Source organism: Acinonyx jubatus, chromosome C1 (assembly GCF_027475565.1).
Source record: "Acinonyx jubatus isolate Ajub_Pintada_27869175 chromosome C1, VMU_Ajub_asm_v1.0, whole genome shotgun sequence".
NCBI lineage: Eukaryota > Metazoa > Chordata > Mammalia > Carnivora > Felidae > Acinonyx > Acinonyx jubatus.
Window position 1 is genome coordinate 134,661,264 of NC_069381.1, and position 25,869 is coordinate 134,687,132.

At 37.5% G+C, this 25,869-nt stretch overlaps 1 pseudogene; it reads left to right on the top strand.

Moving 5' to 3' along the window:
• The first annotated feature begins 4,941 nt into the window (after window positions 1–4,941).
• LOC113595114 (uncharacterized) lies at window positions 4,942–24,313 on the top strand (annotated as a pseudogene).
• The last annotated feature ends 1,556 nt before the right edge of the window (window positions 24,314–25,869 follow it).

Here is a 25,869-nt window from a genome sequence, read left to right on the forward strand (position 1 = left end):
AAATCCTATTATGACTCCCAAATGCACACTCCTCCTTCGTCCACCATCCAAGTCCAAAAAAAAAAAAAGAATAGATTTACTGATTTACTTTTTGGGCATAAAATTGATTACTCATAAATTCACTCATAAATTGTGATGAGGGAGCGTGGGGCAAGCTGGGGCGAAAGTACAGGCTAACAGCACCCTCCTCCACCAGGTGATATATGTGTGATATATCAGACACTCCTGGCAACCCAAGAACAAAGGAAAGGGGTTTAAGTGCTTGCCATGGTGATGTGGGAAACAAAGGCAAATGAAAAATTAAAATTCCCTTACTGCCTACAGCCCATTGACAAGTCTTTGAAACCAGCAGAGTGACCTCCTTCTAGGAGCTCAGCTGCCTCAATGACGACATTTTACTAGAGGCAAAAAGGAACCTTGGCTTAACATTATCCTGACCCTCCAGGATCCTGTAAGTCTACTTTCTCATATAAAAATTCCTTTGGAAACTTCCTTTATCTCAACTCCCCCGAGATGTATTCTGGCAATCATACTCCAAACTTATGGCCCCCTGATATACATCTGAAGGACCTCATGACTGAGGTTTTACTAAATGGTAATAAATGGCTTGTTTTCCCTACAATACCTAGGCCCTAAAAGTGGAAACCTTGCTTCCAAAATACGTTAGAGACTCACTCCATCCCTAACCCCCTCCCAACTGGAGGGTATTTAATCAGTATGCATCACAACCCTAGTGCAGCTATTCCTGCCCATGGGTCCTGTCCCCTTGCTTTAATAAAATCACCTTTTTTGCACCAAAGACATCTTCAAGAATTTTTCTTGGCTCTCTGCTCTGAACCCACCACCATCACCCCAAAACTTCATCAAATTGTACATCTGATGAGGGAGCACAAGGCAAGCCGAGGGCAATGCACAAGCTAACAACACATCCCCATCCTCGGTGGGATATATGTGACATTCCTCAGGCGCTTCTCGGCTACCTAAGAACTGTAGAAAGAAAACAGTTAACTGATAGAGATCACAGTCATGCTAGATATGAGTCTCCATCAGTTTATAAATATCTTAGTAAATTACAAGACAAAGGCAACCTATAGAAACCTATAGACTCAGGTTCCTGGAGCCCCAACATCACCCTCCTCTCCATAGTGATGGGGGGAACAAAGGCAAGAGGGAAATGGCAGTTAAAATTAAATGTCCTTATAACCTGCAGCCCATGGACAGATACCTGAGGCAAATACAGAGTATAAACCCCTATAGTCTTAATGCCTTACCAGAGGGAAAACAACCTTAGCTTTACAATAGCAAGGACTCTGGTACCTTATGAGTCTTCGTTAGCGTATGAAAATCCCTTTAGAAACTTCCTCTTGAGATTATCTCCCTCCAGCTCCATAGTATATAACCAGTCACTCTTCACAACCCCAGTGCAGCTCTCTCTGCCCATGAGTTCTTCCCAGTGCTTTAATAAAGTTACTTTTTTTTAACACCAAAGACATTTCAAGAATTCTTTCTTGGCCATCGACTCCAGACCCCCACCACTCCAAAATTCCATCACATCCATCTGACAACATACCTTGGCATAGTCTTATTTTCCTCATCTTTAAGGCACCTGTAAGCTAATAGATACTTATTGTGATATCATGATTTATAATAAGATGTGTATATATGGATTTGTGTATTGTGATGGTACAAAACTCCTTAAGCCCTTGGAATTCCCTAAGTGATAACAGCAAAAGGTGTCTTTTGTTATGTTAATGAGGTGATTTTTGCACCTAAGAATGGACTTTGGTTGCAGCATAACCAATCATGTGATTAGAATGTTGAACTTTCATTCCCATCCCACTGACCTCCAAGGAGAGGACAGGCCCTGGAAGTTGAATCAGCTGCCAATGGCCAATGATTTGATCAATCATATCTCTGTAATGAGGCCTCCATAAAAAGGATGAGATCTGGATGAGAGCTTCCAGGTGGTGGAGATGGAAATTCCATGTGTCACTGTGCTACCCCTGAACTCCATGAGGACAAAGCTCCTTTGTTTGGGGCCTTGTTCTATATGTCTTCATACGGCTGTTGATTTGTATCTTTTAATATCCTTTGTAATACACCAATAATCTAGTGAGTCGTTTCCTGAGTCCTATGAGCCATTCTAGCAAACTAATCAAATTCAAGGTGGGAGACGATGGGAACCTCTGATCTATAGCCAGTTGGTCAGAGGCACAGGTATTAACCTGGGTTTGCAATTGGCATCTGAAGTACAGGGCGATCTTATGAGCTGAGTACTTAATCTATGGAATCTGATGCTGTCTTTGGGTATGTAGTATCAGAATCCAGGTGAATTTTAGGGCACTAAGTTGGTGTCAAAGAATTGCTTCGTGGTGTAGGAATACCACATTACACACTCACACACACACACAGAGGAAATTTTACCAGAGTATCATACTTGCAATACTTACTAACATTATTTAAGGCAAGTAAAGGAGTTCATTTCCAATATACTATTTTGCTGAAATTCTTTAGATTGGAGTTTAAAAAACTCAAGGGTACCCACGAGAAAGGCAGAATGAAAAAGCTGAAGAAAAACAAAAAGAAAAAATTTGTAGCAAACCACTGAGAGTAAACAATCTTTACCTCTTTCATATGCCCTTAATCAGAAGTTCTATTAACTACAGCTAATTTCAAGATTCTTATTAAAGGTATCTGAACTAGAGGATATCTGGGAAAAATATAGTTGTGACTGGCAGATTCTTGAAGACCCACATTAAAGTCAATAATTATCTGCCCTACCAGAAAACAGCAATCCCTAACAGCCAAAGAGATAAAATCCAAAATTCCATTTTAAAGTGGTTATTTAGAACTTAAAAATCATGTTCTCCTTGAATAAAATTGTTATTCAGTATTGGGATCCACTATCTTCTATGAATTATGCTCAACATTGAAGATATAAAGATACATTAGATAGAATTCTTACTCTCAAGGAATTCGTGGTCTTTTAGGGAGTCAAAAACTTCCACAGATGGAGAAAATTTTATTTACCAGAATCCTTGTGGTGAGGAGAAAGGCAGGCCAGCCTGGCAAGGATGCTTCCTACCAAAGAGGTTAGAGCAGTGGAATAAACCACCCTTTTCCTCTGGTATCTGTCCGTCCACAACTGGGCAGGGAATGTAGAAGGTCAGCTGTGGAGGAAGGTGAAGCAGAATACTACAATATGATGTTGAAAAAAGCAAAAATAGAGTCACACAATCTGTTCCTCTCTGGAGCCCCTTATTTCTCAGAGAAGTTATTAAGCTTGTGAAAAGCCAAATATACTTGGATTTCTACTGCAAGTCATGGATTTGTGGGGCTAAAGTTGGAACCAAGGTATGACACAGGACAGAATGATGCAGCCTATAGAGGCCTGTAGAACAGAGCAGGATCTCCTATAGGGTAACAGGACTCAACTGGCATGCAGTGGGGTCACAGCACTGAAAGGAGAAACTAGGAAATGTTAGTGGAGCTCAATAAAGACAAGGTAGGTGAGAAGGGAAAGAAATCAAAGAAGGCTTCAAGGAGGAGGAAATGCCTGAGAGGAGTCTGAAAGAGAAACAGGAGTTTTTAAAGTAGATCAGGCATTCTAAGCAGACAAGTAGGAAGGCACAAAGAAACAGCTTATGGTAATTATAGAAGGTACAATGTGTTCCCAGTAGGGACATTGGTGGAGATAGGATCCAGATCACAAGAGACCTTGTATCTATTGTTAGGAAGCTTGAATTTTATCTCTCAGGCTGTAGGAAACACTGAAAGCTTTTAAACAAGGAATTGATGTGTTTTATAGTGGGGCTGGGCTTGCAGTTCAGTCTACAAAACTTGTATAAGCCATAGTATGCCTGAAGCCCAGGATGGGTGACAGTGCATCAATCAAGGGCAGCAAACAGACATCATGATTTCAACAAATCTCATCATCCCCCAAAGGCCTTAATAAGTTCCTGTCATCAGAGCCATTCCAGCAGCTGTGTTGTGTAAACAATGTGTCTATGGCAAAATGTTTTGGAGTTCGATAGCAATTTTTCCTACTCTGCAGTAGGATGGGGTATTTAAATGCACTGTTGTCCTTTCCTTCAACATGTTTTTGGTGGTGGAAATGGGACCAGTTCCAGGAGCTTAAGATATGGTTACAGTCAGTCAAGGGCTGATGAATTTGGGAAGTTCCAAATAAGGGTCTTGCAAGTGAGTTGTGAGAAGCAGACTTTTCTGCCAGTGGCTCTCCTGCACTTTCCAAAAAAATGTTGAGTGTGATAGTCAAAAGGTGAACTGTGTTCTCTCATATCTACCAGGGTTCCCTGAAGCATCTTCACTGGGCTTTTTCCCATGAGTTACCTGTGTCTACATGCATATTTATATCTGTAGGTTCTCTAGAAAAATTGGGGAATGGACAGGGAGTTAAAAGCACATGTTTCTTTTTCTCTTCATTTTCTATTTTCTCTCTTTTTACTTATAATTGATTTTCTGCAGTGTTATATTTCAGAAGCAAACTAATGTGGGGGGGCGGGGATGGGGGAGAATGGAGTTTTCATTTTCCGGTGGACAGCAGGGCAGGGCCCCAAGAGACATGGGGCTTGAGAGAAGGTGAGAGCTAGCAAAGATGACTGGCTGGAGACGGGTGATGTGGAAATAGCAAGACCAGCAAGGAGCAGTGGATGTATTGATGTGCCTCTCGTTCAAACTTCCTTTTCAAGACCCTTCTCAGGATACTTTTTCCAAATGTTGAAGGATTAGATCTGTTTTGTTTTTGTATTCCCAGTTCCAGTATACGCTTATGGCTTAGTTGCACTCAATAAATAAAAAAACGAATAGGCTTCCCTTGCACTATGATCTGAATGTTTGTGGCATCTCAAAGTTTATAATTTAAAATCCTAACCTCAAAAGATGATGGTATTAAGAGTCATGCCCGTGTGAGTTGCTTACGTCATGAGGCATGAGGATAGAGCCCTCACCAATGAGATTACTGTTCTTAAAAAGAGACCCCAGAGATCCCCTTCCCCCTGGCACAAAGGAAAGGTGCCAACTATGAACCAGGAAGAGGCTCTCACCAAACACAACCACGCTGGTGCCTTGATTTTACACTTCCCATCCTGTGGGACTGCGAGAAATACATTTCTATTGCTTATAAGCTACCCAGTTGGTGGTATATTGTTACAGCAGCCCAAACAGACTAAAACATCTTGCTTGGAAATGAAAAGCAAATGGAAGGATGAGAGGGCCAGATGGAGGAGGTTCACAGGTAATAGTTGATTTAGAATCAGTGAGAGAGCAGATGACCTGGTGATTCCCCATTTCCCCCCAGAGATCCCTTCTCTGCCTCCCTCTGACCCACTCTGTGACCTGGGAAACTAGTTTCTACAGAATGCATTGCCAGCTTTATTGTTGTTGTTGTTGTTGTTGTTGTTGTTGTTGTTTGTTGTTGTTACTTGTTTATTATTGTCTTGCTGGGCTTTCAATTGAGGGTGAATGGCAGAGGTACAGGCAAACTATGAGGGATTGGAAGAGGCACGGTATTTATTTCCCCACTGGATGTCTGGGATGTGTGGTTGTCCATGGTTCCATCTCTCACTGGACTTAGATAATAATGTCCCCTCCCTTCTTTCCTTCAGGTCTAGGATTAGCAATAGCTTCCTTTTGTTCAAATGTGGCCAGCACCTCAGACATCTCTAGTTGGTTCCCTTCATCCTGATCTTTCTAGTAAATGGTTTTCAGTTGAACTATTTTGAATGTACCATGTTTCTTGGTGAGATCTTGGTTGGTAGAATAGGGAATTCTAAACCATGATGAAAAAGAGAAGGGTTATGTGACAGATCTTTAGAAAACGACCTCAAATATGCATAGAAAACACTTCAAAAGGCCCATAACAAAAAATAACCATAATTGAATATAATGAATATTATAGATATGAAGCACATAGCTTCAATCTGAATATTTTCCCGGCTGTCTGACATTTTGCCCTATTTTTAATTCTATGACCCAGGTCTGGGTTGAGGGTGGGTAGAGTCAGTACTTTTTAGAAGCTTAGCATAACAGCCACCTCCCACACTAATTCTAAAAGCTTGGTTATGGAGCCCAGGACCTGAGGAAACACAATCAATGCAAACAAATCCCAGATGAAAGTGAGTGCTTCCTGATGATTAGCAAACTTAAAAAGATAAAAGGAAAAAAAGAAAACAAAAACTTTAATAGCTCAAAATTGGCTTAATGCAAAATATTAACAGACCACAAAACACATACTTCGATAGAACTGAGGCACTCTTTTTGAGCTTTCTGTGTTTGGCTGCCAGTCAATGCCCAGTTCTCCCTGAGATATTTTGTGATCATTAACATCGGAAGGAAACATAAGACTTGATGTTCCCTTTACCACTGAGGCATAGGTATAAGCTCAACACTTGGAAATCAGAAAGGTTTTCCATTCACTCTGGTTATAAACAAAGCAGATTAACTTGGTGAAAGATGTATATTCTTAATTTAATAATCATTCCTTGCATACTTAGACTCTAGGAAACATTGTTGTTCTTATCTAGAATTAGCCATACAGAGATTACCATCACTAATATCTATAAAAAAACAAACATACATTTGAGACACTTACCTGTAACTTTGTCATTGCTCACATAAATAAAATGGGGTATTATTTTATGCAAATTTGGATTGTGATAATTTGAAATAGAGTGTTATAAAATATTCCTGGATCCTCAATTTTGATGCCAAATTTGAAACAGTGCAATTTTTATTTTATGTTTATTCCTATGAGAAAAATAATTTTGAATTATATGAGTTTCAAATTATGTGAAGTCTTTAAGAAAGCATTCCGTTCATAAAATATTATTGCACCTGTCTTCCTTTGCAGGACAATTTATATTATCTTTTGTTAATAATAATGATAGGCAAGATGAATAAATTCAAAAAGCATTTATCAGCAGATTCCAAGAAATATAAAAACTACCCATATTCAAATCACAGATTACAAGGGTTCAAATTCACTTAGTAAATTTATCTAAGCCACACTGAATGGCTGGAATAAATTCAATTGAAATTTTTAAGTAAATATCTTCAAAAACCTAAAGAGTTTGTTTTGATGTGTAAAGATTTTGTTTAGGTCATATAAGACTCATTTTCTCAGTTGTTTGAAGTGCAGGGCTACATAGACAAGACTGTTAAATGTGTGTTGCAATTGGGTAGGACTGTCAGCTTCCTCAAGGTCAACAATTTGTACTCAGATCACAACCTGTACCATGGCTCCAGCCAGACATCTTCAAAGTATGTGCTTCTGCCTGAAGGTCATTGAGGGTTTGTGTAGCAAGTCAATCACCAATTTGAGCAAGCTCTTAACTTACAATAAGTTTATTCCAGAATAGTAGTTGACAATTTTTGTGTTTAGAGATTAGATCTCATTTTCCCAAACAAGTATTGCTACAAATTTTGAGAAACCTTCACAGTGTTCCACAGAAGTCTATTTAACCCATAACAGACCCGATACTAATTGCACTGTGATTCACATTCCTAAGGGCTTTCTCCCACGTAGATGAATAATAATAAAGTTCCACTGAGGAAAGTACCTTAATATCCTCCAGTTTACACCATCACCTATGTGGTACATGTAAGAAGATGTGAAATTTAGAGTTTCTGCTAAGGAACCAAGACTCCATAAGATGCTATATCACAAATGAGATTTTAGACCACCAACAGAATTTCAAGGTAGAGAACCTATAGCTGACTCAGGAACTGTCACATCTACTGAGGGGTGAAAGGGGGTCAAGAGATAGGGAAAATGTGTAGAGCGTGTCTTTAGAGAACAGTAAGTGTGATTTGAGCTCTATTCCATATCTTCCCTCTGGGTATGTTGGTGGGGGCAATTCCTGCCTCTCTGGGTGCCCAGTAAGAGGGGCTGCAGGAATACCACCAAAAGAGTAAGGACTATGACCCTATTGTGAGACCCCCAGAAGATCAGTTCCTGATTTATTCTTAAGAAAGTAAAGTCTCTTGTGGCATGGAGTGGAATCGATAAAGGAATCATATTCCCATTCAAAAAGCAGGCAAAGTACATGAACCTCCAGAAAATTCATGGGAATCCCCATTAGGAATGCTGACTTGAGGTCATTTTTAAAAAATCATACTATCCAATGGAGTATGATACCAAGGGAAGTAGACCTAGACAAAAAGATGTTGTGAATTATATTACTGGCATACAGAAACTTGCCAGAGCTCAAGAGCAGTCAGTTTAAGGAGACACATTGCTCAAATCAGGAAAGCTGAATTTAGAGGCACACAGAAGGGAGCCTCTCACAAATGAAGAAAGTGCACACAAGGGACAAGCTCTGAGTGTCTTCAGGCTGATAGAGTCCAAGCCATCTTTAAATGACTCTTGTTAATAAGAACATATGTCTAAGCTTGACCTCTCTTCTCCACAGTAGAAAATTTTGCAATGAGGCTCCAAGTTCCTATGATCCCTAAATTGCAAATACTCATGGTCCTGGTTTTTTTCTTCATTACTAAGTCAAAGACACACTGTGTTGATCCCATGTTTCTCAGATCCTTGTTCATCTTCTGCCTGCAGCTGTTTACTTCTCAGGGCACAGGCATCGATGCATCACATAAACATATATGATTCACATATATAAGACCTGCACAAGTAGGGAAAATAATAGACCTGCAGTTGGAAGGGCCTAAAGAGGGGATGACTAAAGAACACGATTGAACATAGTAGTTGACCAGAAACCATGAAATTGAACGTGGCCATTAGATTTTCAGTACCTCATAATAAAATGGAGCCCCTATTATGGGTCAAACCTTCTGCTCGCATACTGTCACTAATTTAAATGCTATCTCTGCCGTATAGGTTTTATTTTCCCCACTTCAGATAAGAAAATCGAATTTAGAAAATACAAAGTAACTTACAAAAGCCTTGCAGTAAATAGCAACAAATATCCACTTGCATGGTTTTTAATCACCCACTCCTCTGAATCTGAGAAGTAAGGTGTTTGGTGTGTGTTTATCTGCATGTGTATTAGTACAACTGTGCATTACTGTGTCTGTGATTGCGTCTGTCATATATTGCTATCTGCAGATCTAGTTATTCATCTATCTATATTTATACTAGCATAGTCTGGATTTACGAGGTGAGAGAAACACCAAGAGTAAAAATGAAAAATTGAAAGCACATTGAATCAAGCCAAACTAGAGTTTTTGTAAAAAAAAAAGAAAAGAATTAGTGGAAAATTGAATAGGGATGTAGTATTATTCTGAGGAGTATTATTTCTGACAGAGAGGCCAGAATGTGATGTCTTTAAAACAAATGTAGGTTTCCAGGATGGGCATACTCAGTAACTTTTTTTTCTATTTATTTATTTATTTATTTATTTATTTAGTGCACTTATTTATTTTGAGAGAGAGAAAGAGCATGAGTGGGGGAGAAGCAGAGATAGAGGTAGAGAGAGAATCCCAAGCAGGCTTTGCACTGTCAGCACAGAGCCCTACACGGGGCTCACACTCACCAACTATGAGATCATGACCTGAGTGGAAACCAAGAGTCAGATGCTTAGCTTACTGGGCCACGCAGGTGCCCCTGTCTTATTTTTAAAATAAACTTTTAATATTAGAATAGATTTATATTTACAGAAAAGTTTAAAGAATAGCACAGCATTCCCATAAACCCCACAGCCAGCTCCCCCTTTTATTAACATCTTTGTTTAGCATGATACCTTTGTCATAATTAATGAACAAATATTGATACATGATTGTGGAAGAAAATCCATACTTGATTCAAATTTCTTAATTTTTGCCTAAAGTTTTTCTTCTGTACCAGAACCTCAGCCAGGATACCACGTTCTATGTAACAATCACGCTTCCTTGGGCTCCTCTTTGCTGTGACACTTTTTCAGACTTCTATTGTTTTTTTGTTGGTTTGTTTGTTTAATGTTCTTAAATTTTTCTTCAAGTTTTATTGAGGAATAATTGACAGACATCACTGTATAAATTTAAGGTGTATGGCATGATGATTTGATTGACATATGTTGTGAAATGGTTGCTACAACAGGTTTAGTCAAAATCTATTATCTCAATACAATAAAAAGAAAAGACCTGCTTCTTGTGATGAGGACCTTTAGGATTTCCTCTGTTAACAACTTCCCTACATATCCTACAGCAGTGTTAGTTACAGTCACCATGCTGTACATTTCACCTCTAGTACTTATTTATCTTATAAGTGGAAGTTTGTACCTTTGAGGAGTACAGGTTAGGTGTTTTGTAGAATGACCTTCATTTCATATTTTTTCCATATTTTTTCTCATGAGTAGAATGGGGTTATAGGTTTGGGAACTAAAAAGTGACTTTTTAAAGTAAATATATATTGGTGATGAAAGGAAGAGGGAAATTTTTGGTTTGAAGCGGGAAAGCCTGCATGCTTCTTCCTTCCCTACCACCGTTACTGGTACTACCTTGGGAAAATTATTTAGTCACTGACAGCATTAGGTCCCTAAATAGAATTCCATCTCCTGTGATTCTTTTCTTTTTCCTTTCTGTTCCTTTCCTTTCCTTTCTTTCCTTTCCTTTCCTTTTTTTAAAAATAAGATATGGCTTAATTTCTATTATAAACCTCTAAACCGCCGAAGCTTAAGAAGAGTCATTTGTCTTTGAAGACACATGCTGAAAAACACACTGTCCCATTGCTTATTTCCATCAGTCCACTAGGCTACCGCTGATCATTCCCTATTCCTGCCCACTGGATTCTTCAATCCTACATTTTCTTCTGTTACTTCAGAACCACACTTGGGGCATGAGAAGATATCTGCTACTTGTGCCCATCATCAGGATATTCACTTCTGTCAGGCTCTGTACTAGGCACCATAGCCACCATTGTGTCTCTGGGAGTCCGCTGCCTTCCAAAGGCTCCACCTGGAAGGAAATGCACAGGTCCTCTTCTAGCCTCTGTGTAGTCTCGTCACCTCACTGAGGGCTCTGCCCAGAAAATAGAACACAAGACACTTTTCTTTTGGTTTTACAAAACTAGCACCAATGGCTCATTACTCCCTATTGTATTACACTTTCCTCCAAAGTTAGGAGGATGCACTTTTCTCCTCCTGAGGAAATCTCCCCCTCTCTTTTCTTGCAGTTTCTATCTCAAAAACAGGCTGTTATGGTTATATCTGCCTATGAATCATAAAGGTTACATCTATAATTGGATTTATGTCTTTGAAGCCAGGAAGGTTTAGAATACTTTTATTATTATTGATATCATCATCATCATCATCAACATCATCATCATCATCTGCAATAAATGTCACTTCTCTAAGGCAAAAATCCAAGGCCAATTATCTGCATACATTTATTTAAAGGTAGGGATAGGAATAACTGGAGGGAAAGAATCCTAGGGGGAAAAAATCTAAAAAATAATTTGAGTATCTACTTCACATATATGCTATAAAGACAAAAAAAATAACTTGTATAAATCACTTCATACATTAAGTATTCTCATAAAGTAAACTGTGAATTACACATGGTATAACTTGCAAAAATCAGTGGTTTTAATGATTCGTGCCGTCACAACTGCTGCAGACTGGCTAGAAGCATTATAATGTCAAAGTCCGATACAGGTGAAAAAATAAAAGCAAAGCAAAATGTCATCTTTAATACCTTCTTAGTAAGTTAGTATCGTAAGGCAGGTCCAAGGCAATTTAATTGATTTCTGTTTTTAAACAAGTACCAATCCTCAAATTCAACTCTTTCTCACACGTGGGCTGAGGGGGGTATTTTGACTAGATAATATTAGGTTATACCAGCTGACAACTTATGCTCAAATAGATGGATCTGTGAGACAAGACCATGCACATCTATAAAGCAAACACACTTGGGATGGTACAAATGACTTCCTAAACTATGAAACCATGTCCATGAGGGAAATGTTATGATACACAGAAGCAAAGGAAGTGAAACCAGAGCCATGAGAAATAATGATATGGTTTGAGACCTAGGAAGAGTACAGATATTGTAAAACATACCCAGGCACAGGATGAATGTGAAACACTTGGCTGACAGCCCTATCAATCACCTATGTCTGTTATTTTCATTTGGTCAATGTGTCTAGTGTTTAGCCCCAAGCAAGCAGGACCCTTGGCCTGGACTGGACTTCCCCAATCAGAAAATGGTTTTAGGAGTGGAGAAAGGGCTATCAGACAGGAAGAAAATGAAAACTCCAAATATTCCACAGGTGATGACATTCTAAGGGACCAAGATATTCTGAGAAGCGTCAACTTTCATATGAGAGCAAAACTGAAGCAAGGAGCACTTTATGGACCAGGCGATAAAGTGAGGACTCTGAGTCTTAAGTTAGGGTTCTCAGAAATAAACTCTGGGATCATTGGACGAAGTCTATTGGAGAATATACTCAGGAACAAGAGCTATAAAGAGTGAAGAAACAGAAATTGTGCAAGGGAGAGATTGAATAGCAGTGTTAATAAACAAGAGGTCTTGGCTGATGCCATAGGAAATCCTGCAGTTGGAGAGGCCCTTCACATTTTCTCCTACATGGACACAAAGGTAGAGGCCTTTTGTATCCCTCAAGGAATAGACATTGGATGGGGCTGGTGTCAGAGAGTGGGCATAGCTTTGGGCAAAACACTTCTTTCTCTGAGAAGGGTAAAAGGTGTGAGTCTCTAACAGCAAATACTCTGGTCTTCTGAAGAAATGAGTGTTCCTGAACAGAGAATCTGGGTGTTTCACCACAAAGTCTGTTTACTATGCATCCAATCACTTCACATGGACAGCTATCCTCTGAGAACAACTCCTTGATTTTATTTGGTCTTGTTTCTGGAAAAATCTATAAGAGGAAGATTTTTTTTGAAAGAATTACAGCACTTTATATCTCTATCATTACTACAGCTGTTCTTGGGCTGCAACTGATGATTTTCGTCTTTCTCCTGTACTACTAATTCTAGGTTGTCTTCACCCTTGGCTGACATCTGTGCTGTTCTAAGTAGCTTGTATGCTTAGGTGACTCTGAACATAATCTCTGAAAGTCCTGAGTCCATTTCACTGTGTCTTCCCAGACGCTGGCTGCTGCACTTGTCCATGTACTGTCAAAAGTTGCCTAGGAAAAAAACTTGGCCTAGGAATAGGCACTTTTTGTGTAGAAAGTGTAAAGAGATGCTTTAGTGGATCATCTAGGTAATAAACCTATTTTTCCTTACCCAATCATATGTCAGAAGCTTTTCCTCCTGCAGATGATTAGAAACAATGGATCTGGTTAGAGTCAGGAGATCTCTCTTGTGGACTTTTCTCCTTTCAGCATGAGGAGCTGAAAATGACTGAGCATCAGTCATAGATTAAATTTAAATGTTCATTGGGACTCTTGCTTTGTTTTCTGGCCAAACCATTTCTCTCCAGGAATTAAGTCCTTAGGCTTGAACTGTCCAGTATTATAGCCAGCAACAAACATGTGGCTATATGAATCTACATTCATATTAATTAAAATTAAATTAAATAGAAAAGAAAGTTCCTCAGTCACACTAGCCACATTTGACATGCTCAATAGCCACATGCATTCTAGACAGCTTGGATAGTGATCATAACGATCATTGCAAAAATTGCTATTGGATGTCACTGCTCAAGATTCTCAGAACCTAAATTTTCAGGGACAAAGTGCAAAGATCCCCTAAGTGGGACCCTGGAGATGATGGCAAGTTGACCACTCTCCTACTTCCATCCTCTGTTTCCTGAACCCATGTGTTTTAGCTACTGGGGACAATTTAGGCCATATAACATTAGAAGTGTCTCATCCTCAGAGAGCAACATATTCAAGTTGCCCCCCAAGTATATATCTTCCAAAGGCTGACTTTTTACTTTATTAGGTTAGCAGATTCTAACTGGTGTGGAATGTGTTATAGCCATAGTCATACGCCCCCTGCTGCATCTCCTTGATGTAAAGTGGACTCCTTAGTACACAGCAATTTTTTCAGTATCTGGTATCAGTGGGATTAAACACTGTCTGAACCTTTGGCTAGTAGTGTTGGCTAAAATAGAAAAGGAAAATCTATACCCCAAATATGTGCAATCCCTATCGAGTCTAATTATTAGCCCTACTGCAGCATAAAAAGTGTTCAATATAATCCATTTGCAGCCAGTAGTATGTTGGTCCTCTCAGTGAATGGTGTTGTAAAGGGGGCTCAGAATTCCTCTCTTTTGTTGGAATTTGGACATTGTACAGAAACATGGTTTGTTGAGTTGGAGACTAAGGTATTTTTTTGTTTTTGTTTGTTTGTTTGTTTTGTTCTGTTTTTTGAGACCAAGTTTTGAGGCCATGCATAGTCTATTCCTACCACCATAGCTACTCTGTTTATGAGCCCATTATTCTTGTCAGTGATAGAGGCTGGCTAAAATATTGTGTTTATGTGGTTAATTTTTAGTTTTCTTCTCTTGAATGTCTTCCAGTGAACATTAATGTATAATACAAAGATCTTTACATCTGTATTCACTTTAATGCATCCATCCACATGCCTCTTTTTCATATCTTGTCCCTAATCTTCCAATTCTTTTCCTTCCAGACCCTTGACTAACCAGCCAAAACATTAATCACTGCTAATGACTCTATATGTACTCTTATCTTAAGCTACTTCTCTATCCACACAAAATAGATGATTAGGTAGATCACGCAAAGCTCTGTCTACTGGACAGATGACCCTTTACCACGTTGTTGCAGAGCAACTCCTGTGTGGAGATATACCACCACAGCAACTCATTTCCAGTTTATATTAACATATTAAGCCAACACATCCTGGGATTCTTCCATCCTCTGTCAGCCAGTCAAAAAGATTGTCTGCGAAATGCTCATAGGTGTGAGCTGAATGAAAAGCACTGGAATAACAGAGGAGCTTGATATGGGTTCTGGGCCACATGTGCATGCAGCTCATTCTGATTTCTGGCCCTTCTTATGCCAGATCTTGGCTATCTTCTGAGGAATTGCTGTTGGACCCACCAAGCCTTTTCAATTTTTGGTCTGAGAATCCAGCTCATAATGTATTGCCCTGACTACATGTTCAGGTGATGTCTTATGATCAGACACTCCATTGCTGCCAAGACTCAGTATAGGCTAGATGCTGTTTTTCAAATGGTGCATAGTTCTCCATTACAGATGGTACATTCCTTCTCAAAAACCCTGGGTCTTCAAATTGTGGTTCTATATTGGGACATGCTATAAACACTATATATCATTTTCTTATCACAGGTACATCCAGGGTCTACCAGAATATATGGCCCAAGCTGTGGGCTTGCACTATAGTGTTTACTTTGTAGAAGAGTTATTTCACATTCTCCACGCAATTCAGATGTGACTGACCTCCATATCATCAGGTAAAAAGTACAAAGAGTACTTCCAGCTGTGAATTATGTTCTTGCCAGAACCTAAAAAAAGCCTAGCAAGCAACGTGTGTCCTTCTTAGTGCTGAAAGGCACAAAGTCTTAAAGCAAAGCTGAAAATGTACACTGCTTCTTGTCCCATATAAGTGTAAATTTTTGATCTCCATTTCTCATAGTAATGGAGATGAATGCATGTGCCAGATCAGTGCTCACACATTTTGTATACTAGTCGTGTCAATTGATTCTGGAAAAGATATCATATTCAGTGCAGCAGCTTCAAACGAGGCACTACTTGGTTGTGCCAACTAGTACTTCTGCTAGTTTTACTTTTTTTTTCAATGAAAGAATGGACTCAGGTTAAATAGTGATATGATATAGACTGCCACTCCTGTATTCTTTAAGTCATTTAAGGTGATATGAACCTCTAATTGTTCCTAAGATGAAACAATGTTTTGTTTTAATATGCTTGTTGAAGGTGTGTAGCAGTTTCAGAGACTTCCACTGTACCTTCCCCACTATGATGGCTCTTTCCCCACAGGTCAAGTAGATGTAACAATTTTAATTACACATTGGGTGATCAGGGAAATGATTACTGAGTCAATCTATAGACAAAGTAGGCCCATTGCAAACCGGAAGTAGGTTCATTACCTATTGAAAACTGGACGTGGGTTTATCACCTGGCCTTTTAGGTTTCTACTCTAACATGGAAAATATAGTGACACTTTAGGTCCTTGAGTATTAATGTCAACTGAGCTTCTGTGTCTAATAGTGATTCTAATGCTTGAGTATTCCCTTTTTCCAAAAACACAGTTATCTAAGCAAACGGTCATAGATACCTTTGAGAAGTTAGGAAAAATCATGGCTGTATAGATTTGCCATAGTATAGCAAGGTCTTCCCCATTTGGGATCTGACCTCTCCTTTAGTCGTGAGGTTTGGGTTTCGTATGATATATCCATGTTAGCATCCCCACTTCTCTGAGTCTTTCAGCTTCTTACTCACTGTTTTCCATGGCAGCCAGCATTTGTAGTTCACATTGTGTGGACTATTGCATTATTCAACCTTCCAAGAGACATTCTACTAACATAATAGTGTCATCTCTCTGAGTCCATGCCAGGAAGCTAACTGCTGTATCATGGAAGAATGCTCTTACATTGATACACTCTTTGTTATCCAACTTTTTACTCCATCTTCCTTAAGCCATCATTTTTAATACCCTGTCCCATATCTGTCTCTTCAGTGTCTTCATGTTGGCTAGAACCTGCAGCTCCCAGCATTTTCCTAGATGGTATATAATTATTGGTATGTTGGTTAGAAGGAGAGGTGATAGATCCTGAAAAAGTTTATGTTGGAATACAAAACAGAGTTCTCTGCATTTTCTTCACCAAGAGAGGAAGGCCAGATTTTAAAAGGGATAGTGAGCTGCAGATCCAGAATGTTCAGGAAGATCTGGCATTTTAAAATTCTTGACTGCACCAACCCATATATAATTATTTCAAATCTCAATGCCCCACTCCTTCCAAACCAATGCTCTAATATTGGTGTAGCCGATGTGGAGATGAGAGTTTTACCTTCTCTAGAGAGCTATTTTAGTAAGTGCTGGGCCTGATGCTTGTTTTCCTCTATCTTCTGCCTAACAGGAATGCTTATATCTTTACATGCTACCAAGGTACTTCTCTGACATTTATACTTTGTTTCACATTGTCCAAAATCATCTTTAGCCTATTGTTTTATTTATCTAATACACTTAACAAAACTCTTCCAACTTCAAAACCTTTGCAGTGAATATTCTGTTTCTCTCAAACAGCATAGGTATTGCACTGGCCATTGCCTTCCTTTCTGTTGTTGTTTAATACCTGATCACAACCGAATGAAACTGTAATAATTGACCCTATTGCACATCAGGAGCTATTGATAATCCACTTATCACTAGTAATGAAATTCTCAATGTCAATAAGCCAAAGGATGACCTAGTTTCCAAATTTCATTCCAGGATATTATTATCTTAGGTCAATTTCTCTAGAAGCATACTCTGAGATTGAGATTTATAAGCAGGGATTTTATTGTGGATGCTCCCAGGAACACCTGTAAGGAACTGAAGGTGCCAGTATTAAGCAAAGGGAAAAGCTGAACTGTAATAAGTTACAATAGAGGCATTAGCCAATGCCAATCCCACGTGGAGTCCTAAAACTGGAAAAAGTTTTCAAAACTGACCCAAATTAATGCAAAATGGCTGGGCTTTGGTAGCCTCTCATATGTTGTTCAGTCTATGCAGGCTGATTCTGCAAAGGCAATTCCCACAGAGAAATGCAGCTCTGAATCGTCAGTAGCCAACACTTTCGGAAGCCGGTGGAATGAGTGCCTCCATTTGAAAGGGGGGTATGAGTGGCATATCACACCATCTACTCTAGAGATATCACTTAAAGCATTAAATTCTGATGGGAAACTTTATAGATTGGCTATGGCTAGGAGATTGATTAATGATAGATATATCAGTAGACGTTTCCAATCTCAGGACCATGAGGGACAATGTAAGAGCCAGGACACGACCAGGACAATGTAAGAAGATTTGTGAGTGAATGAATGAATGAATGAATGAATGAATACTTAGGGAAAATAGTACCATCTTCCAAATAGAAGCTGTATGACAAATGTCATGACTGGTGACAAATTTTGAATGGTTCTGCAGTCTACTCCTGTACATATATATACAAGAATTTTTTCCTTCCAAGAACAAGCCTGGCCTTCAAATTTACATTTCACTAGAGTGAAATATAAAGCCACTAGTGACTTTTTATTTCAATGGTGGAAATTCTTGTCACACTTCCACAGTTCCATTTCTGTAGAATGTTTTGATTTTTTATTTCTAATACCTTAAGATATCAGCACTTCTGGAAAGCATAAACTCATTTCATTGAGTTTTCCTTAGAATAAAAAGAAACAATGAAAAAATAATATAATTTATTTTAAAATACTTATGTTTAATTTGCATTTGTGTTTAATTTGCAACCTCTTTCTCAACCTCAGTGCTATTGACATTTTGAGTCAATGATTCTTCATTGTGAAAGCTGTCCAGTGCATTGTGGGTTGTTTAGCAGTATCCCTTGTCTCTACCCACTAGATTCCAGTGACAGTCCCCTTCCCCCAAGCTGTGACAACCAAAAAAATGTCCCCAGACATTACCATGTCTCTGTTTGAAAACCACTAATTTAAAATCATGTTCAGGTGTCAGTTGGGTTTAAAATGCTTGTACAGAGAATAATTTATTTCTAAATCAAGCCAATCTTGTATACATGACATTTAGGAATGTAATTTATTTAAGTGTAAAGTAAATACTGAAAGAATGAGGAACTAAGATCACATGGAAAAGGAGAGGCTGATTTTTCTTTTAAATAAGAGGAATTAAACACAATATTTAGTTTTTCTTAATGTAGGTAACATGACAACATATTTTTTCTTGTTTTAGGTTTTGTCCATGAAGGAAAAAAATAATAAATTTTAATGCTAATAAAGAAGATCAAAACTGCTGAGAGGAAAACCTAAAGTCCTTTGAATAGAAAATTTTGGCTCTTTAAAAAGACTTGGAATACCTTTGTGAGGTTAACTACATGAATGGATTTTTTTTTTATTATTGGATAATATCCAGTAACATATGTTCTGAAATTAAATACATATGGCAGGTACTGTGTTAGGCAAATACAAGGATGAATAAGCCATGGCTCCTACCCTTAAGAATCTTACAGTTGAGAGCAGTAATTCTCAACTTGGCCATATGTAAGAATAACTGGGAGACTTTTGCACACTACTGGTGCTCAGATATGACCCGAGACCAATTAAATCAGAATCTTGGGTTAGAGGGAGTCAAAGCATAAAAATTTTTAAAGCTTCCCAATTGGTTCCAATTTGCAGCTAAGGTTGAAAGAGAAGCTTAAGAACAAATGAAAGTCAACACAATCATTATATAATAGGAGCATATGCCCAATGATATTGAAGCACAGAGAAATAAACATCCAAATTTAAATATATGGAAATTTCATGAATTTGAGTATTATCCCTATTGCAAAAGAGACAGAAATTCAAATACATAATTTATATTAGCATAAAAAATGCAGATGAATAAACTTTAAGACCATTTTAAAGCCTGGCGTTTGTCAAATGAGGAAATTATGAATAAATACAAGATACAGTTTTTGATGCCAAACTTCCATAGAGTCCGTAGAGTCACATATACTATCCCAGAAATTTTTATTTTCCCCCCAGAAGATTTTTATCTTTATAGTGAAAATCTCAGATGAATGGTTAAATAACAGAAAAGGTAAGCAGAATGACATTTGATTATAATTACCATATACTGTAGTCATTCAAATTATTGGCCTGGGATGATATATTAATTAAATCTTTATGGAACCACACAAATGTTAGGTATTCCAACGTGTAGTCGTAATTAATTTAATGGTCAAAATGGATAGTCATACTTGCTGTCAATTTTTCCTAACCAGATTAATTAGACTGTGCTCTATGATGTGGAAATCTAGCTTGGCAAGTAAGAATTTATTCAGTGAATCCAGGAGATCCAGTACTACAAATTGGGGATTATTTGAGCCAGTTTTGAATGGATTCTCAATCTATTCCTGTACATATATAAAACTTTTTTCTCTCTCTTTTGAATAAACTATAATTCAGGTTCTTGAGTTTTCATGACACAGAGTAAATACTGTGCTATGACACACAGTTTACACAAAGAATGGGAATTGTTCATTGTCAATGTTGCTAATGCACAACTTTTGTCTCCACACGTTTACTACTGCTCAGTCTTGGGCTCCAGCAACCTTCTTGTTGAAAGTCTAGTTTTGAGAATCTATAATTGGAAAAGGATGGCTGAGACACTTAGTAACTAATAATTTCCCTTCTAATTTCCAAGCTTTATTAAAAATCAATTTAGAACCAGAAATCCATACACCTGGACATCTTTAACCTACTTCCCTAGAATAAAACATCCAAATGAAATGACCATGTGAAATACGTCCTTGCATCTTTTGCAAAAGCACTTTTGAGGGAATTTCCCATCATGTTGTTCAATATGACTCACATAGGACATTAGCAAATTCCTTTTAGAATTCAGTTTTGAGAAAAACAACGTTTTTATTATCACAAGGTAGTGTATATTTTAATATAAAGGACAATATTATAAATGTCAAGTTACTCATCCACTTTCGTTATAATACCATAACCATATACTATTCTATGTTTGTGACATTTGGGGCTTGCTTTTCTATTTTTTTTTTTAATATTTTTATTTCTACAAAACTTTAAGCTAACTGCCATGTTCGATTACAGTAAAACTATTTAAGTTCATGGAGTATTTAATTTTTCTAAAATCTCATCATTTTACATTTTTTATTTTTTACAATTGCATTTTATGTGCATTTTATTTTAAATTGCATCAAATAATGAGAAAAGTATTTATAACAGGTACTAATGAGAAGTTAAATAACTATATGCATTATGTGGATTCATTCAGGTTCTATTTCTTTTTTGTTTTTTAAAATATACTATTTAAAAATAATTCCACTTTCATTAAAGAATGCATTGTTAAGTGGCAAAGTATGGCGATGGTTTTGTTTATATATATACATGAAAAGTATTCCTGTTTGGAACATAAAGTTAAAAGTTAAGATCACAAAAATTAAATAAATATATAAATAAAATAAAATAAAATAAAATAAAATAAAATAAAATAAAATTTAGAATCACAGAAGCTGTCTATTCTGTCTAAAGACAAAAGACTCAGAAGTAAGTGCCCAGACTTCTTTACTTGTTTGGGGTTTAGATTTACTTACTTGAACATCCAAAATGATTACAGATATAGACTATAAAATGATGGTAAAATAACTGCTATTCTATTTTGTCAATATTAATACATATTATTGGTAACATTTGGAAGTTACCTTTCCAAAGTAGACTCACTTAATGACACCTGCTTTAAGAGGCTAATGAGATAAAGTGCATATATTTCTAAAACTTAAATATCATCAAGTTTGATTTCAATAATATGTTCTAAGATATCTAGTAACCATTTTTCCCACCTGTGAAAATATTGATTCTAGCAATACCAGTATTGTAGCTTATGCTTTTTTTTTAACATCAATTTTATGTCATATTCTTTCCCAACACATTTTTTTTCACCATTTATGTGCCATGAAATTGCAGGGTGGCACCTGTTCAGTAATAGAATGGATGCCAACGGAGTGTTTTAGTCACTACTTTATCTGCATTTTTAAAATAGCTGTCTCCCTTAGATAAACAATTCAAACTGATGACATAATATAAATATATGAGCACATGTAATGATGTAGGTTTACATCATGTCACACTTTGCATGCCCAAATAATGAAGAGTTATAATGCAAGCAGCCTAATTTTCATGGATCTAAATTTCATCACTGATTCTTTCCAAGTAAATTCAAATTTATGAAAATGGCATCTTGAAAAGAGTTTTATTACTCTTGCACCATGTTCAGTGAGAAAACCTACCAGTTAATGTATTTTCAGATGTAATATAGGGATAGATTGGAAAGGTCTATTAATTTATGGCCCAATTCAGAACATAAGAGAGATTTCTCTAGAATTGCACTGCCCAATATGGTAGTCACTGGCACCATATAGTTAAAATTAAATTAAATTAAATTAAATTAAATTAAATTAAATTAAATTAAAAACTTGGTTCCTCAGTTGCCCTAGACACATGTCAAGTGTTAAATAGTCTTGTGTGGCTACTGACCACTGTACTGGACCATAAACACTTCTATCATTGCAGAAATTTCTGCATGGTACATGGATAACCTAGAATCTCATCTCACCAACTGCATTCTAAGTGGAGAGCCCCACTCTTCATAACTAATGGAAAAATTGCACAAATGGAAAATTTTTCCACCCTCACATTGATATGAATTTGTTCTGATATCACAAAAATTTTCATTTTATACAATCTAAGGAATAGATTAGGAAATTAGGGAATAAGACACACCTTACATAAATTAAACTTGGATTTAAAATTGTTCAACTACAGTAGGATAAAATTGAGAAATCTCCTGAAGATACCTTAGGAAATTGATATGTTTCTCTCTAGGAAGCTATGGCCATGTTCCTCTTCTTAAATTTTGTAATTATTGATAATTATGTATAGTTTTTATAAAAAGTTTTTATAGATTTTTTACAGTTTTATGTTTTTATATACAAACGTGCCTATAAAATTATATTTCCTAAATTAATCTATAATCTTTGATTTTTCTTTTTACACAGTAATGTTTGATACATTAATATACTTGAGGAAAGTAATATGTGATAGATTAATATTTCTAGACAACACGTTAAAATGTTTTTATTTCAATCATTGTTGAAAAATTTCTTAAAATAACTAGCCTATTTTTTGCCTTAATACAACTAATATCCTGAAAATAATATATCATTTTTGATAATTTCTGTGTCCAAAATATGAAACATATTTTGATATGTAGCACTGTTGCTATTCACAGATGTAAGGCATAGGGGTGGATATTGAGCCATTTGATATAATTCCTTTTGTAATAACTTCCTGAATCATTATCCACCCAATGCTTGAAACTGTCAAGTAATGCAGAACCCTATGACTAATTTATATGGGCTTCATTCAATCAACCCACTCACTTACAGATTCTTGAGGAATGAATGTAAACTCATCATATCCCTTGTCCTCAAGAAACTAATAGTTTAGTGGAGGGTTTCTGATAAGTAAGCAGGCAATTATAATAAGGTATGAGAAGTACAACCATACGTTTAAGTATAGATGTTAAATGAGAAGTAAAAAAAGTAATTAAAATAATTATTGAGGTTTATCATGTAATAGACACGTTGACATGCTTGGTCACTTTCCATAAGGAGCTTAACCTGCCTCGTTTGCTGCCCAGATGAGACCACCAGAATGCTCGAAAGTCTCCAGTGAATACTGAATTGCTGAGGAATTTGGCAAAAAGGCAAGCTAAAGTTTCCATCCCATAGATTCCATAGGGGCACAATCCCAGTTTGTGGATGTAGATAGGTACAGAGAGCTAGGCAACCGTGTGAAGATGAAATTAAATGCTTCTAATACTGCAGCTGAAACATTTTGGAAAGACGCTATTAAATCACCTTTTTTTTTTTTTATATAATAAGGATATCAATGAAAAAGTGGTCCTCTGGAAAGGAGACATGGCATTACTGAGCAACATACAACCCTTGTGAATACCAGCAACGAATGTCTCACAAAGAAAAATCCTGTGTCAGAAAGTATCTTCATGCTTGTGGGGCCTGATCTGAAGGAGGAATTCCAGAAACTTAAAGGTTGATTAACAGGTAAAGAAAAATTGACAAAAGGATTTAAGATCGCCGCCATTTAATCATTCACACATCAGAACCTAAATATAAGAGCCACTATCCAACAGCACCTGAGGGTTCCCTATAAGGCTGCTAAAGACACATAGTTCAGAAAAAGAGTAGTCAGTGTCTTCGTTTGCATTCTGTGTCATCTGTTTCTGCAAAACAAATTTATCCTTAGAGAATGAAACATACACAGCACTTTGCATTGTAAGGAAATTCCTAGAGATATATGAAGAGACCACAAAAAGTAAGATTTGCTGTCTCTAAACTAAAAGTGGCTACTTATCAAGAGCTGCCACTTTCAGAGTTCTCAAGGTCATTAAAGGAGGAGAGTCGATCACAGCCATACCTACCTGAGGATGTTGAGAATGTAGAAAGATGGACTGTGGGACCTAAAGGGAAGATTAGAATAAGTGAAAACCTTGGTGACTCAGAGAACGGGTGGCTGGAAGAAGACTTGAATAAGGTGAGCCATGCAAAAATTGGTTCAACAAAATAGCAAGAAGGGGGAATTGTGGCTCGAAGGCCCTAAGGCAGGAAAAACACACCTGACCTTTTAGAGGAATATGAGGACCAGAGAAGTCAAAATGGTAATAGAACCCACATCACTAAAGTTCTGGTAGAGCATTGTTAAGTACATCCACTTTACCCTGAGAAGGAAACAAAAACATTTAAGAGATTTGAGCAGGGGATGATATGATTAGAAATTCATGTCTAGACATTTCATACAGACCAGTTCAGGGAGACAAGATGGCAGGGGAACAAGAATGAACTGAAAAATTTGTTAAGAAATGATGGCAGGAATTCTGGCCAGAAGTGGTGGTGGCTACATCTGGGGTGGTGGTGGGAGGGAAGTGGAAAAGGTGAGAAATGGCTAGAAACTGGATTTATTTTAGGCTTCAAGCTAATAGGATTTCCTGAGAGATTGGATATTAAGTGTGAGGACAGTACCTTTTTTGACCTGTGAGTAAGGAGAGCGGACTTGTAATTAAGTGAACAATGAAGGGTGATCATGGAGCAGGCTTTAGGGGAGATCGGTTTAGTATGGGACATATGAAGTTTGGAACATTTACTGACCATTCAAGCAAAGAAAGATATAGGCATCTGGACTTTGGAAAGATGTCTGGACTAGAGACATAATATGACGGTCTTTAGCACTGAGATCATATTTAAAGCCATGAAATAGCCAAGGGGTTCGGTGCAGATAGAGAAGAGAAGAAAGCTGAGAACCTAGTTGTGGGGAATGTCAACATTAAGAGATTAGGAGAAGAAAAGAAAACTACAAAAGAGATGGAATGCCCAGTGAGTGGGAGGAGAAAATAAGAGAGTGTAATGTCCTAAAAGGCAAACAAAAGAGGATATTGATCAAATACATGTGCTCAATTATCTCAAATGCTGCTGACAAGTCCAGTAAGATGGGAAATAAGAAAGCTTAGATATTGGTAGAGAGGATGTGTAAGAGAGAAGAATCAAAGGAATTCTTGGACAACATGCCTGGACAACTGGATATGCATGATGTTTCAAGTCAATGGGATAAAGAATTTAGGAGAAGCAGGACTGTGAGAAAGATAATGTGCTAAGTATTTGGCTTGGACCTCAGTGCACATACACACACCTAGTCTACTCTCTCCAGTGCCTGAAGGGAGTGGCCAGATGTGGACTAAGGTCTGAATTGGCAGAAGCAAGGACAGAAGGGAACAGTAGCTATAGCAGCAGAGGCGGTAGCAGGTGTCATTGCTGCTGAAGACAGGAGGGCTTCGTATGGGACAGCACCAAGCCCGTGAGTCTGTGCCTGCAGCATCTCACAGATAGCAAAGACCTGGCCTGAGACCCCTTGTGGGCCATGTCAGTTATCAAACACTAAACGTTGTCTATGCATTGTCAGAAAAGAAAAGTGTGCACAAGGACACTGCAGTAAAGGACAAAGAGAGATATTAGAATTTTTCAGAGTTTACAATCTCTGGCTTTAAAAACTGCTGCCATATTTCGAAGCACATAACCACAGTTTTATTAGAAATTAACTTTAAAATGACCACATGACAGAAAAGAAATATTTTCAGGCCAAACTTTGGATGAATCAGTTACTGATGAAGAGGCAATTTTGAAATTATT